General features: G+C 43.0%; 1 non-coding gene across 1 annotated transcript; it reads right to left on the bottom strand.

Annotated features, from left to right (window-relative positions):
- Positions 1–552: 552 nt before the first annotated feature.
- On the bottom strand, positions 553–625 carry TRNAR-GCG (transfer RNA arginine (anticodon GCG)). Its single transcript has one exon. It is a non-coding gene; the product is annotated as a tRNA-Arg (tRNA).
- Between the last annotated feature and the right edge of the window lie 14,297 nt (positions 626–14,922).

Here is a 14,922-nt window from a genome sequence, read left to right as displayed (position 1 = left end):
CAAAATGACTCGAAGTCAGCTTTTCAGAATTTTAGTTATTAGCAGAAAAAATCTATGCATTCTTGCACTATTCAGTGTCTTATGCCTCATGCTATATTCCATACTTAGAGATCACAATATGTTAGCTTATTAAACGCCCCAAGAAGATTTGCAGTAAATAAACTGCTTAAACTTATTTATCATGAAATCTTTTCTTTCCTCCCAAGAAATCCCTAGCCTAGTTTTCCTAAATTTATTAGCAAGACAATAATTACTGAAAAGAATAATTACTGGTGAGAACCAGGCAAATCTCCTATCTGCTAACATGAGAATGAAGTGAAAGTGAAAGTCACTCAGTCGTGTCCAACTCATTGCAACCCCATGGACGATAGAGTACATGGAATTCTCCAGGTCAGAATACTGGAGTGGGGAGCCTTTCCATTCTCCAGGGGATCTTCCCAACCCAGAGATCACAGACTAGTCTCCTGCACTGCAGGCGGATTCTTTACCAGCTGAGCCACCAGGGAAGCCCAAGAATGCTGGAGTGGGCAGCCTGTCCCATCTGCAGCGGATCTTCCTGACCCAGGAATCAAACCTGGGTCTCCTGCATCGCAGGCAGATTCTTTACCAACTGAGCTATCAGGGAAGCTTTTAACATGAGAATGTGATCCAGTAATTTGTGACAGCAGTCACTAGAGGAGAAAAACAAGAGGTGATAAATATGATTTATAGTCACCTAGAAAAGACTATATGTAAGGGTGTTTATGGAAAAAAACCAGAGATGATTTACATTTTGACATTCAGGAACTACTGCAGTTCAGCTCACCTGCTAGCTTGTTAAAACAGCGTTGTCTCCAAAAGTCCAGCTATTAAGATACATTACTGTATAATAAAGATACTACAAGTAGGTTCAAATATCATAAAGGATTCATGGCAGAAACACTAAAGTCATATAAACTCCTTACAATATCAACAATCCCCATTTGCATAATCGCATTGTCAGTAGATGTGATTTATATAATTCCTTACACATTATCCTATTTGAGTCACTCCATTATTCTGGTTTTTGTCTCCATTTTATAGATAAGGACACATAAACTCTGAGAGGCTAAGTGTAGTGGATGTTGTAGGGTGCTACCCAGATTCCCCTTAGCACCAAGACTTCCCCTTCCTCCTACCAAAACTATAGGCTTTTGATGGGTCACCTCTGAGTCTGTCCCCAGGGAAGGGAGTTGTCTTGCACAAAGTCAGACTTCCCTCTGGGGATAGTCCACATCAGCTGACTTGTCAAGAAACTGGCACAAAGTTTCAGCTCCTTGCCTCAATTCAGGGTATCTCTGAAAAGCTATCCCAGATTGACAGTTTCTCAATAGACTTTAACAGTTTCATCACAGTTCCTGAATTTCTGCTGCCTTTTCCTAGTCCATGTTCCTTCCTTTCTCTTAGGTGTGGATCCCTGGGGCCTCTTCAGTTAACACTCAGAATGCAACTCTCCACTTCGGAGACTGGTTGCCAGGAAACCAACCTAATGACTCTAACTTGACCAACGTCACCCCACTAGCATATAACAGAACCAGAACTTGAACGCAAATTCCATGCTCTTGTCAGCACACCAATATGCCACTCAGCAGGTGGACCTCTGAATGGTGACCTCTATATCCACATCCCCTGCCACTAGGCACCTCATATACTAGCTTCAGTCACAATGGCCTCCTCTGCCTTCCTGAACACACCAAACTCAATCCCATCAGAGCTTTGCACTATCACTTCCCTCTGGAAATTTCTTCCTCCAGATCATTACATGACTGGCCCTTTCTTACCTATGAGATCTCTGCTACAGGGTCATCACCTCAAAGATACCTCCCCTGACCATCAGTGTAAGGTTAATCTTGCTATAGTCTCTCTTCTCTAGCACACCATTCTGCTGTATGGTCATACATGTGTGCATGCTAAGTCATTCAGTCGTATCTGACTCTTTGTGACACTATGGACTGTAGCCAACCAGGTTCCTCTGTCCATAGGATTTTACAGGCAAGAATACCACAGTGGGTTGCCATGTCCTCCTCCAGGGGATCTTTCCAACCCAGGAATAGAACACACATCTCTTATCTCTCCTGCATTGGCAGGCAGGTTCTTTTCCACTAGTGCCACCTGGAAAACCAGTATATGTTCATAGTAGCACTTAATTCTCCGACAGTTAGCTTATGAATTTACTTGTGTATTATCTTCTCCCTCAAGGCTTGGCCTCCAGAAAAATATAATCCCCATGATGATGGGACACTTTATAAATATACTCAGTACTTTGAACTGTAGTTCTCAAAGCATGGTCTTTGGACCACAGATGAAACTATTTTCATAATAATCAGTTCAGTCCAGTCCCTCAGTCATGTCCAACTCTTCATGACCCTGTGAACTGCAGCATGACAGGCTTCCCTATCCATCACCAACTCCCGGAGCTTGCTCAAACTCATGGCCAGTGATGAGTCAGTGATGCCATCAAACCATCTCATCCTCTGTCATCCCCTTCTCCTCCCATCTTCAATCTTTCCCAGCATCAGGGTCTTTTCCAATGAGTCAGTTCTTCACATCAGGTGGCCAAACTATTGGGGCTTCAGCTTCAGCATCAGTCTTTCCAATGCATATTTAAGACTGATTTCCTTTAGGACTGACTGTTTTGATCTCCTTGCAGTCCATGGGACTCTCAAGGGTCTTCTCCAATACCACAGTTTAAAAAACATCAATTCTTCAGCACTCACCTTTTTTATGGTCCAACTCTCACATCCATACATGAACACTGGAAAAACCATAGCTTTGACTAGACCGACCTTTGTCAGCAAAGATCTGCTTTTTAATATGTTGTTTAGGGTGGTCATAACTTTTCTTCCAAGGGGCAAGCCTCTTAATTTCACGGCTGCAGTCACCATCTGCAATGATTTTGAAGCCCCAAAAATACAGTCTCTCACTGTTTCATGTTTTCCCCATCAGTAGATGGGAAATATGCCATGAAGTGATGGAACTGGAGGCCATGATCCTAGTTTTTTTAATGTTGAGTTTTAAGCCAGCTTTTTCACTTCCCTCTTTCACTTTCATCAAGAGGTTCTCTAGTTCTTCACTTTCTGTCATAAGGGTGGTGTCATCTGCATGTCCAAGGTTATTGATATTTCTCCCTGCAATCTAGCTTGTGCTTCATCCAGCCCGGCACTTCACATGATGTGTTCTGCATATGAGTTAAATAAGCAGGGTGACAATATACAGCCTTGATGTACTCCTTTTCTGATTTGGAACCAGTCCATTGTTCCAAGTCTGGTTCTAACTGTTGCTTCTTGACCTGCATACAGATTTCTCAGGAGGCAGGTCAGGTGGTCTGGTATTCCCATCTCTTGAAGAATTTTCCACAGTTTGTTGTGATCCACACAGTTAAAGGCTTTGGCGTAATCAATTAAGCAGGAGTAGATGTTTTTCTGGAACTCCCTTGCTTCTTCTATGATCCAGCAGATGTTGACAGTTTGATCTCTGGTTCCTCTGCCTTTTCTAAATCCAGCTTGAACATCTGGAAGTTCTCAGTTCATGTACTGTTGAAGCCTCACTTGTAGAATTTTGAGCATTGCTTTGCTAGCGTGTAAGATGAGTGCACGGAGAAGGCAATGGCACCCCACTCCAGTACTCTTGCCTGGAGAATCCCATGGACGGAGGAGCCTAGTGGGCTGCAGTCCATGGGGTTGCGAAGAGTCAGACGCGACTGAGTGACTTTACTTTCACTTTTCACTTTCATGCACTGGAGAAGGAAATGGCAACCCACTCCAGTGTTCTTGCTTGGAGAATCCCAGGGACGGTGGAGCCTGGTGGGCTGCCGTCTATGGGGTTGCACAGAGTCGGACACGACTGAAGTGACTTAGCAGCAGCAGCAGCAAGATGAGTGCAATTGTGCAGTAGTTTGAGCATTATTTGACATTGCCTTTCTTTGGGATTGGAATGAAAACTGACCTTTTCCAGTCCTGTGGCCACTGCTGGGTTTTCCAAATTTGCTGGCATATTGAGTGCAGCACTTTCACAGCATCATCTTTTAGGATTTGAAATAGCTCAACTGGAATTCCATCACCTCCACTAGCTTTGTTGGTAGTGATGCTTCCTAAGACCCACTTGACTTTGCACTCCAGCATGTCTGGTTCTAGGTGATCACTCACACCATCGTGGTTATCTGGATCATTAAGTTTTTTTTGTGTAGTTCTTCTGTGTATTCTTGCCACCTCTTCTTAATATCTTCTGCTTCTGTTAGGTCCATACTGTTTCTGTCCTTACTTAGACACTAAATGTCTTTTTCATTATGTTGATATTTTGCAATGATTGTATGAAGGCACTGGTGGGTAAAGCTGTTGCCTCCACAGCGCGAGTTATGCATTGCCATCAAACTCCATGAATAGTCATGTGCTCCTCACTGTAATGTCCTTGTAGGGACGGGGGCGGGGGGTGTGGGGCGGGGCAGGGAAGCCAGTTTCTTTAAAGAATGTCTGTGATGAAGCAAGAAAAATTATTGTTTTAGAATTGTGACCCTTGAGTACACATACTTTTAACATTCTATGTGGAGGAAAGAAAGCAACCATAAAGTATTCCCCTTGCATGACAAAGATCGTTTTTGTTGAAGGAAAGCATTTATGTGATTGAAATGAACTCAGATGGTAAAGAGTCTGCCTGCAATTCAGGAGACCTGGGTTCAATCCCTGGGTTGGGAAGACCTCTGCAGGAGGGAATGGCTACCCACTCCAATATCCTTGCCTGGAGAACCTTATGGATGGAGGAGTCTGGTGGGCTACAGTCCATGGGGTCACAAGAGTCAGATATGACTGAGTGACTTTCACTTTCGCTTAAATTTTTGGCATGAGCTGTACTAGGTTCATTTTTCATGAAACACCATTGTTACTTGAAAGAATGACTGATAGTCAAACTATGGTTGTTTATATCTGGGGATCTGACAGACATCTTCCCAAAAATGAATTAAAATGCCACTTCAAGGAAAACAGCTGATAGTCTAGTTGCCCTGTGATATAATTGAAAACTTCAAGTGAAAATTAGAATGTTGGAAATTTTGCATCTGCCATCCTCATTTTGATAGTTTCCCAATACTTTGAGACTTTTTCTTATGAAATTGGTGGTATTAACAAATGTGTGATTTAAAAAAAATAGAATATATCATATAATGCAATGTGTCAACTTTTAGTCTACCTGAATAACTCAGGGAACTGTCATTTTCATGGTGAACAATGCATGAAGTTACAAAATTATGTTAAAGGATCCACTCTGAGTGCAAGATAGACCAATGGATTTTAATGAAATAGAGTATGAAAAATCAATTGATATGGTTTCAAAATCTGCTAACTTTTAAGAACTTACTACTAATTGAGTTTTAGTTTGGCATCAAAGAAGATTATCCACAGTTATCCAAAAAGGCTATCATATCAGTTTCCCTTTTCCAATTACATAAGTATATGAGAAACAGATTGTCTAAATATACTTTAACCGAAACACATATCCCAACAGACTGAATGCAGAGTGAAGATAGAACTGTCAGATGAAAACAGATACTAAATAAACTCACAAAAAGGTGAAACAATGTCACTTCTCTCACTGCTTTTTTTTTAATAGAGCTCTTTTATTAAAATTTATCATTATTTTTGTTAATATATAATGGATTTTTAAATGTAAATCAACTTTTAAATGTCTTCATCTTTATTTAGAAATTAGTAAATGCTTGCAGATATAACCCACATAAACAGAAGCTTTTGCAGGGTCCTCAAAATTTTTTGAATGTAAGGGGATCCTGAGGCCAAAATATTTGGGAACTTTTGGTCTATAATTAGTGCTGGCATAGATCTGGCATTCAAAAACTATTTAATGAATGTTCCAATATTTATAAAAGGAAATAGATAGGTAATAAAAGCACTCCCATTTGGGTTATAGATCATGTCTCTGCATCATGCAAAAATAGAATAGTGTATCCACTTGAGTGAATGAGTACATTTTCCTAGTGGCTCAAAGTAGGTAGCTGTCAGGAAAGAGAGTATCCATCAAGTCTGATGGTCTTGTAAGGAAATCTCCATTTCCTACAGACAGCCAAAATCTCAGGTATTTTTAGAATGCAGGAAGTCTATCGGCTTAAAATTAGTTTTCATAGGCCTTGCCTTGTCTAGTAGTATTCTTTACCTTTAGTCAAAGAACGTTTATAAAAGGGAAGAAACCAGTCCAGTCCCAGACAATTCATGAGTTCATCTATTCTCTACCCATCAGGCTGCCCACAGACGTGGTGGCAAATGCCTTTTGAACAGAAAATCTGCCTTGGAAACCTAGATACTTAAGGAGCACCAAGCTGCCGCTCTTCTTAAGCTCTCCTCTCAAGCTAGGGCATGACAACCAGAGAGAAGCAAAAGAAAAAAAACCACTAAGATTATCAACTGAGTTTGACACCCTTTGGTAGTGCCAGTATTATGAAAGCTAAAATGAAGAAACACTGAAGTGAGAGTTCTCAATACTGAAACTCAAGGATGACAATGAGGTTCTCCGCCCAGCGTTTTCTGGAGCTGACTCCAGGATTTTCAACAGTTAAAAAGCAGGCTTGTTCTACGTCTTGCCAGATTTTGAGCAATAGTCCTAACCAGCTTTCGTAAGAAAAGTACAGGAGGTTTGCCTCAAATTTTGGAACAAGAAGATTGCTTATATCTGAATTACAGCAACATCTTGATTAAGTATCACCAAAGTAACAGGACCTTTTCCATTAGACAGACACTTTTTGTCCTACGTTAAAAAAATGACGTGATAAGAAAACCAAATGACATAAATAGTTTCGTAAGCAGAGAAGACTACTTACAAAGAGTATCCAGGGTCAAACATCCTTTCAGCTCAGTCTTTCCTGTACTTTCAGCCTTCCATGCAATTGACATAATTAATAGCAACTATGGTTCACAACAGTGATTCAGAGGCATCGGAAATGCAGACACTCACCAGCTCCTCATGCATCTTACAGAGATAGACACGATTTATTGTTGAAACCTTTGCATCGTGAATTGAGTAACTGGGAAGCCTATGAGGTTTTACATGGCCAGATTACAAACTACCATGATCATTGCCCTGGAATGATATGGTCACATTATAGACACTACCAGTTAATAATTACTAAATAATAGCTGAAATACTGAAGGGGGATACAAGATCATCTTTATCATAATAAAACAGCCATCCCTGGACACCCTGAACTTCAGGCCCCCTCCTTGTTCTTCCTTCACTCTCTATGGTTAACTGTATTTGCAAGTGGTTCATGTTTATCATTTTTTTCTCTCCATGCGAAAGAAAGCTTCAGGCATGGAGGGTCCTGGTTTCATCCCCTGTAGTTTCCTTGCCCCTAGAACACAGCCTGCTGCATTTTGGGGGGCTGACAGCTTTTGCTGAATGAATCAATCTTGAACATTCCTCAAGTGCTTGCATGTTTGACCATAGGTGGTAAGTTCCAGTCTCTCTCCTCCTTTCCCTGTCTCTGTGTCTGCCTTTCTCTCCCTCTCTTTCTATCTCTGTTCTCTCTCGCTCTTTCCCTTGTATTCTGCTGTTTGTTCAGAGCCTAATAAGGTGCATGGCACGTATTGTGCTGTGTGCTTAGTCTCATATAATAGGAATGTCTTAAATATTAAGTCTTAGTTTGTTCAGGTTACTATAACAGAATACCATAGACGGGGTAACCTATAAACAACAGAAGTTTATTTTTTTACATTTCTAGAGGCTGGAAAGTCCAAGATCAAAGTGCCAGCAGATTCTGTATCTGATGGAGACCTGCCTTCTGGTTCACAGATAGCACCTTCTCATCGTGTCCTTGCATGGTGAAAAGGCCTTCTTTTATAAGAGCACTAAATCCTACTCATGAGGACTCTGCCTTGATGACTTAAGCACCTCCCATCCTCTAAAACCATCAACTTAAGGGTTAGGACTTTAACACATGAATGTTGTGGGAACATAAACATTCAGACAATAGCAGTGATGAAGGAATAAAGGAATAAATTGCAGGAAAAGTTTTGTCTAATTTTAAGCATTAGCAAGTGGATAGAGAAAGGGAATTTTCTGATATCCTTGGACAAGTTTCCTAGAGAGTACATCTTGTTCTGCCCATGCTTGGGGCCCGGGATGATATTCAAACTATTTAACAACTGCTCTGGGCTTCTCTGATGGCTCAAGTGGTCAAGAATCTGCCTGCAACGCAGGAGATGCAGAAGACTTGGGTTCAACCCCTGGCTCAGGAAGATCCCCTGGAGGAGGGCATGGAAACCCATTCCAGTATTCTTACTTGGAAAATCTCATGGACGGAGGAGCATGGTGGGCTGTGGTTTACGGGGTTGCAAAGAATCAGACATGGCTAAAGCAACTGAGCACACAGACCCACTGACGGTGTCCGGGGCTTCCCAGGTGGTACAGTGGTGAAGAATTCACCTGCCAATACAGGAGACGCGACTTCAATCCCTGGGTTGGAAAGATCCCTTGGAGGAGGAACTGGTAACCTACTCCAGTATTCTTGCCTGGGAAATCCCATGGACAAAGAAGCCTGGCCAGCTGTAGCTCATGGGGTCACAAAGAGTTGAACACAACTGAGCACAAATACTGGGGGCATCCTCTCATGAGTTCTGATATCAGCAGTAGACTGGAGCAGGTCCCAGGGCCAGGTATTAACTGTCTAGTAACTGGATTCTAGAATGTTCTGGGACACCAGGAGAGCGCCTGGATCATAAGGGATCATGTACAAAGCTTATAGCAGCTGTTCAGATTATTTATATATTTTAACAAACAGTATGTCTGTATCTTGGCTCTTGGCTAAGTCACAGCCCTGTCTGGTGCTGCTGTAAATCAGGAGGCCTTCCTAGGAGTGTTCACAGACACGGCCTTGGGGGCTTGCCCTGGAAGGATGCGCAGCATCTTCTCTCTGAGCCTTTGGTTCTTTCTGTAAAATGGGATCAGCAGCAGGTGCTTCATATAATGCTTGGAAGTCATGTAGCACAGTGCCTGGCACGTTGTAAGGACTCAGCTAATGTTCACTTACATGACTGCTCTTATTATCTCCTTCCTGACTCTGGGATATTTTGGTTGGCTTACTCCAAATTTGCATACTGAATGCTGAATTTATTGGCTGAGAGCTCAGACCCGAGTCTGTACTCAATCCTCTGTACACTTTTTCTATCCTGGCCACATGTAGCTGTGCCACTGGGCTTCTGAAAGGACAGCTGACCTCTCCAGAATTACCCACTGTTACCTAACATTACTAGCTCTTGAACCTAGTGCTTGAAGAAAGGGCTGCTCCTTTTAGCAGTGTTCTGATGAACTAGGAGATTCACCAGGGGAGCCAGCACTGCCAGTCTTATAAATGACCCTATTAGGGGTCTGAGAGTCCCCCCACCTTGCTTTGCTGACACACAAGATGGAAAATGCCACTGAATTGTGACAGTTCTGAACCTGCAGTGCTAAGGAGGGTTACTCTGAACTTAAATATCACCATTCTACCCAACTGTGGCAAAGATGGACCTGTCGACAGGATCCCAGACAATGTGATACTAGGAGCTTAGCTATAAACACTGTTTATCAAGCCCAGACACCAGCTGCTTCCTTACCCTAATTTCTTTAGCCTAAAAGTAAGGAAAAAAAAAGAAAAAAGGTGTCTAGTTAAATAAAGGCGTTTGCTTATCGAGTTTTAGTTTTAGAGACTTACACTCATTCATACCAGGCAAACCACCCCTTTGTCGCCTTTGTCTGAATCATCCTGGAAGAAGAAATCTGTTCTTACCACTTGATTTTCGTTGTGTGTGGTGACCTGACTATTTCGTTGATCTGTGAACCCCTCCCACTCTATCTGTACCCAAGGCTCTAGGTGAGAGACTTGTGTGTGCTAAGTCGCTCAGTCATGCCTGGCTCTTTGCAACCCCATGGACTGTAGCCTGCCAGGCTCCCCTGTCCTTGAGATTCTTCAAGCAAGAATACTGGAGTGGGTAGCCATTTCCTACTCCAGGGGATCTTCCCAACCCAGGATCAAACCGGTGTCTCTTAAATCTCCTGCATTGATAGGTGGATTCTCTACCACTAGAGCCACCTGGGAAGCCCTGCGAGACTCTTGTTCAGTCACCTAGTCGTGTCCAACTCTTTGCAACCCCATGGACTGCAGCATGCCAGGCCTCTCTGACCCTCACCATCTCCCGAAGTTTGCCCAAGTTCATGTCCATCAAGAGAGACTCTTGAGTTCATCTAAAACACTGGCATTTTTGGATCCCAGCTTGATGAGAGGTAAACATTCCCATTGTTGAGCTACGCAGTTTTCCATATTGCTGGCACAGGCCGGCCCTACTTGCCAGAGAGGACCTAAGCAGACTGATAGTTTATGAAAGAGGCTTGGAGGAGAGAGGGATGAGGCCAGGTGGCCAGAGGGTCAGTAAGAGGGCAAGAAGGGCTCGAGAATACGGCTCACGGCAGAGCTGACCAAAGCTCTTGGCTGGGGACAGCAGCAGCGTGAGCAAAGTTCACCCTTGGCCTAAGAAAACCTTCATGGGGGCCTAAATAAAACGTTTTCACTTTAAAAACTTCTGCAGTAATGACTTCCAGCTGTGTGGCAGAGCAAGCTCCCAAGTCTGAATTGTTTCCCTAGAAAGAAACAATTGCGCCTGCCCCTGGCTCCTTAACTCTTTCATCCCCATCCTGAAGGGAGACACACCCCAGGTCTGTTCTCTGGTTCCTCAGAGGTGGGATGGGCTGGGCAGCTTCGGTGGCCTTTGCAAGGTGGGCCTGGAGCAGGGTCCTGGAGCCTCTCTTGTCCCAGTGAGATCCCTGCAGCCATCCTCTCCATCAGGTTGTAAACTGAGAGTCCTGCCTGTGGCCTGCTTTTTTAGAGTCCTATTGGGACACAGTCATGCCTATTTGTTTATATACTGTCTATGATTGCTTTCTTGATGCATTAGAGTTGAGTAGTGGTGACACAAACACTATGGCCTGCTAAGTTATGTTCTGGACCTAATTCTAATGTGTGCATATGTGTGCATGCATGCTTGTTTGTATGTGTCTGTATCTGTGTGTATGTGTAGGCTTCTCCATATCAGCAAGCAATTCTTGGACACCAGCAGGGTGTCTGAGGATTCAGCTCAGTTTTGACACTGTCCACCTGGATATACAGACTCCATAGACTCCACAGTCCCACAAGAGTGCCCTCCACTTTAGACACCAGTCACAGCCCCAAGTTGCAATTGGAGGTTCCAACAACTCAGGAGGCCACTTGCAAGTCCACATTGTCACCTATACTTTTGAACAACAGGCTATCAATCAAAGGATCCCATGACACCCTCCTTAGGTTTTGAGTAATTTATCAGAACAGTTTATAGAACTGAGGAAATCTGTTTATTCCCTAGATTACCAGCTTATTATGAAGGATATCAAAGACTATGAATCAACAGCCAGCTATAGAGATACACAGGGCAATGTCCTGAACAAAGGTGCTTCTGTCTCGTGAAGCTTGGGACCTCCCATGATGAAACATGGAAGTTCTCTGAGCCCTGTACTTTTTGAGTTTGTATGGAGACTTCATCACATAGGCATGATTGATTAACTCATTGGCCTTAGGTCCAAACTCCAGCTGCTCCCCTCTCCCCAGAAATCAGGTGGGTCTGAAAGTTCCAACCTCTTTTTCCATTTGGTTCCCTTGGCAACCAGCCTCTATCCTTAGGCACATGGCAAAAGTCATTTCATTAGCATAAACCCAGTTTTAGAAAGGGAGTAGTTATGAGTAACAAGATACTGTTGTTTTACCTGTATGGCTCTGAAGCATTTTCAGGAACTGAGGACAGGAGAGCAAACTTCACAGCAAAAGATATTCCCCTTGCTTTTATGGCTCAGGAAATTCCAAGGTTTTGGCTGGCGACCTGTGAGCCATTAACTGTAGATGAAGATTATATATATATATATATCTTACAAAACCCAGTGCTACATCTGCAAAGCCTAAAATATTTACCACCTGGTCCTTTACAAAAAAAAAAAAGGCTTTTATAAAACCTGATTAAATATAATGTAGGCTTACTTGAGGCTTGCCTATCTGTATTAGTATCAAAGTTTTGGTCTTATTTCCCTAGTGAAACAAGAGATCATAGCATTCAATCCATTTTAGATAAGAAACTGATGTTCCCAAAGTGGGGACACTTCAGGATTGGGTAATGGTAGAATGGGGTTAGTACTGAGCTCTCCTCCCTGCTCCCCTGACCGCAGGCCAGTGCCCCTCCAACAAGGGGGTTCATCCAGGCAGCCAGTGGACCAGAGGACCAGTGAACCAGTTCTTATCTCTCCACGTGCTATGCTTAGTCGTTCAGTCGTGTCTGACTCTTTGCATCCTCATGGACTGTAGCCCACCAGGCTCCTCTGTCCATGGGATTTTCCAAGCAAGTATACTAGAGTGGGTTGCCATGCCCTCCTCCAGAGGATCTTCCCAACCCAGGAATCAAACTGGAGTCTCCTGCATTACAGGCAGATTCTTTACCAACTGACCTACCAGGAAAGCCCTTCGCTTTCCATGGTCAATAGCAAAATACCCACTTTGGTTTTCAGAGGGACTTTTTCTTAAGCTCTTTTTCCTATGTTTTGCATGGAAATACTCTAGTGTTTAGTAAAATAAGTTTTGTAACTTTTGTGTGCAGTGACCTGGTGTTTTAATAGTTGGAGTATTTGCATCTGATGGTTGAACAATTGTTGAACCCAGGATAGAGCCAGAAAAATAAATTAAGTGCGCTCAGTTCATTCGATCAAACCCTCAGAACAGTGGCAAGAACTTACATAGTGATTTTAATGGACTATTACACTTAGGACATGTACAGAGTAAGTTATTTCTCAGTTAAATTTTAATTTGATTTTTCTCTAATAATCTCTCAAGGATACATTTTGACTCTGACAAAAAGTTCTGAGAGAGCAAGTAACAGATTTTTATGAAATTTATGCATTCCTTCCAGCTTTTTTGGAACTTGAGTAATGCAATAACCCAATAGAGTAAACTCACAATTAACTGGAATCAATCTAAACTAGAGCCCTCCAATAACTGAAATTTAGTTTTTGGGTCACCCTTCCCATCACTCAACATTTAGGGGAAAAGAGCTTCATAGCAACAAAACAAGAGATGGAAATTTAGTTAAAAATTGACAAAACAACTTCTGGAAAATGTCTCTGGAGTCAGTACAGACATAGAATGGGGAAGATGAATCATTTCCTGGGGTCCTCACAATTTGTTAGGTATATGCCTCTTGGGGGACTGGGCAGTGGATTCCAGGAAGCAGCAGGAAACAAAGGTGAAGTCACCAGCTGGAGCTAAAGAAGAGATAAGGTTCATGTTCTTACAAGCAGCCCTGAGTTAGACCACCCAAGCCATGAAGGGTCCCCTTAACTCACATCCCAGGGGTCCTCCAGCTTCATGTCTTACCACCTCCAATGCTGAGCAATTGCCAAACTGGGTTCTCTTAAACACAGAGTCAAAGCTGTGGTTTTTCCAGTGGTCATGTATGGATGAGAGATTTGGACCATAAAACCAGTGGAGCACCGAAGAATTGATGGTTTTGAACTGTGGTGTTGGAGAAGATGCTTGAGTCCCTCAGACTGCAAGATCAAACCAGTCCATCCTAAAGGAGATCAGTACTGGGTGTTCATTGGAAGGACTGATGTTGAAGCTGGAGCTCCAATACTTTGGCCACCTGATGCAAAGAGCCAACTCCCTGGAAATGACCTTGGAGCTGGGAAAGATTGAGGGCAAGAGAAAAGGGGGACAACATAGGATGAGATGGTTGGATGGCATCACTGACTCAATGGATATGAGTTTGAGCACACTCCAGGAGATAGTGAAGGACAGGGAAGCCTGGCATGCTGCAGTTCACTGGGTCACAAAGAGTCGGACACGACCTAGAGATTGGACAACAACCAGCACCTATGGTGTCTCTCGACTGAACTCTGTAGATGGATCCTCTGGGTTCAGGTGCTATGTCTGGTCTTTATCTTCTGTGTAACCTTTAGCAAGTTACCTAATTTCTCTGTGCCTTTCTTTCCTTATCTGTTAAATGAGAATAATAATAGTGCTTGTCTGATAGGATTGTTCTGAGGTTATATGAGCTAATACAGGGCAGGTACTGAGGACACAGCCTGTTACCTCCAGGGATTTGCACGTGCTGCTCCTTCAGCCTGGAGCTCCCTCATGCCACCTGGGTGGGAAAGTGACTTTTGCTGATTTTCCTCACTCTGTCTGTTCCCATGTGAGGCTAGGTTACATTTCCTGCCTCTGGGTTTCTGTAAAACCATACACTATTATAAGGTCTGAAGAAGGAAATGGCAACCCATTCCAATATTCTCACTAGAGAATCCCATGGACAGAGGAGCCTGGCTGGCTACAGTCCATGGGGTTGCAAAGAGTCAGACATGAATGAACAACTAAACATGCATGCACTATAGGGTCTGATTCTCCATGAGACTGAGTACTCAGAAAGCAGAAACTTGGTCTTAAGCATCCCAGTGTCAGGCACAGTGTCCAGCACAGACTAACCCCTGAAGTCTAGTTTTTAGATAAATATGTTGACTAAAAAGAGGCATAACTTGAAAGTTGTGAGTTATGTTTTATTTGGGGCAAAATAAGGACTACAGCCCAAGAGACAGTACCTTAGTTAGTTCTGAGAGACTGCTGAGGTACTCCCCCCACTGAGGTAGTGGGGGAAGGTCAATATATAAAATTTTGGTGAAGGGAGAGTTCACTGCAATAAAGTGCTTGCTTTACAAGGTTTTCTGCTGGTCTCAAGGATCAGATGTTATCATGACGGAATTTAGTGCTTTTCTACCTGTGAGGAGATGCAAAGATTGGGATCATGAAATCAGTTCCTGAAAATATCCAACTATCTAAAGACCTGTCCCACCAGATCGCCCATA

This window comes from Odocoileus virginianus, chromosome 23, assembly GCF_023699985.2.
Source record: "Odocoileus virginianus isolate 20LAN1187 ecotype Illinois chromosome 23, Ovbor_1.2, whole genome shotgun sequence".
NCBI lineage: Eukaryota > Metazoa > Chordata > Mammalia > Artiodactyla > Cervidae > Odocoileus > Odocoileus virginianus.
Note: the sequence above shows the minus strand (reverse complement) of the source record. Positions and strands in the feature narration are given on the sequence as shown.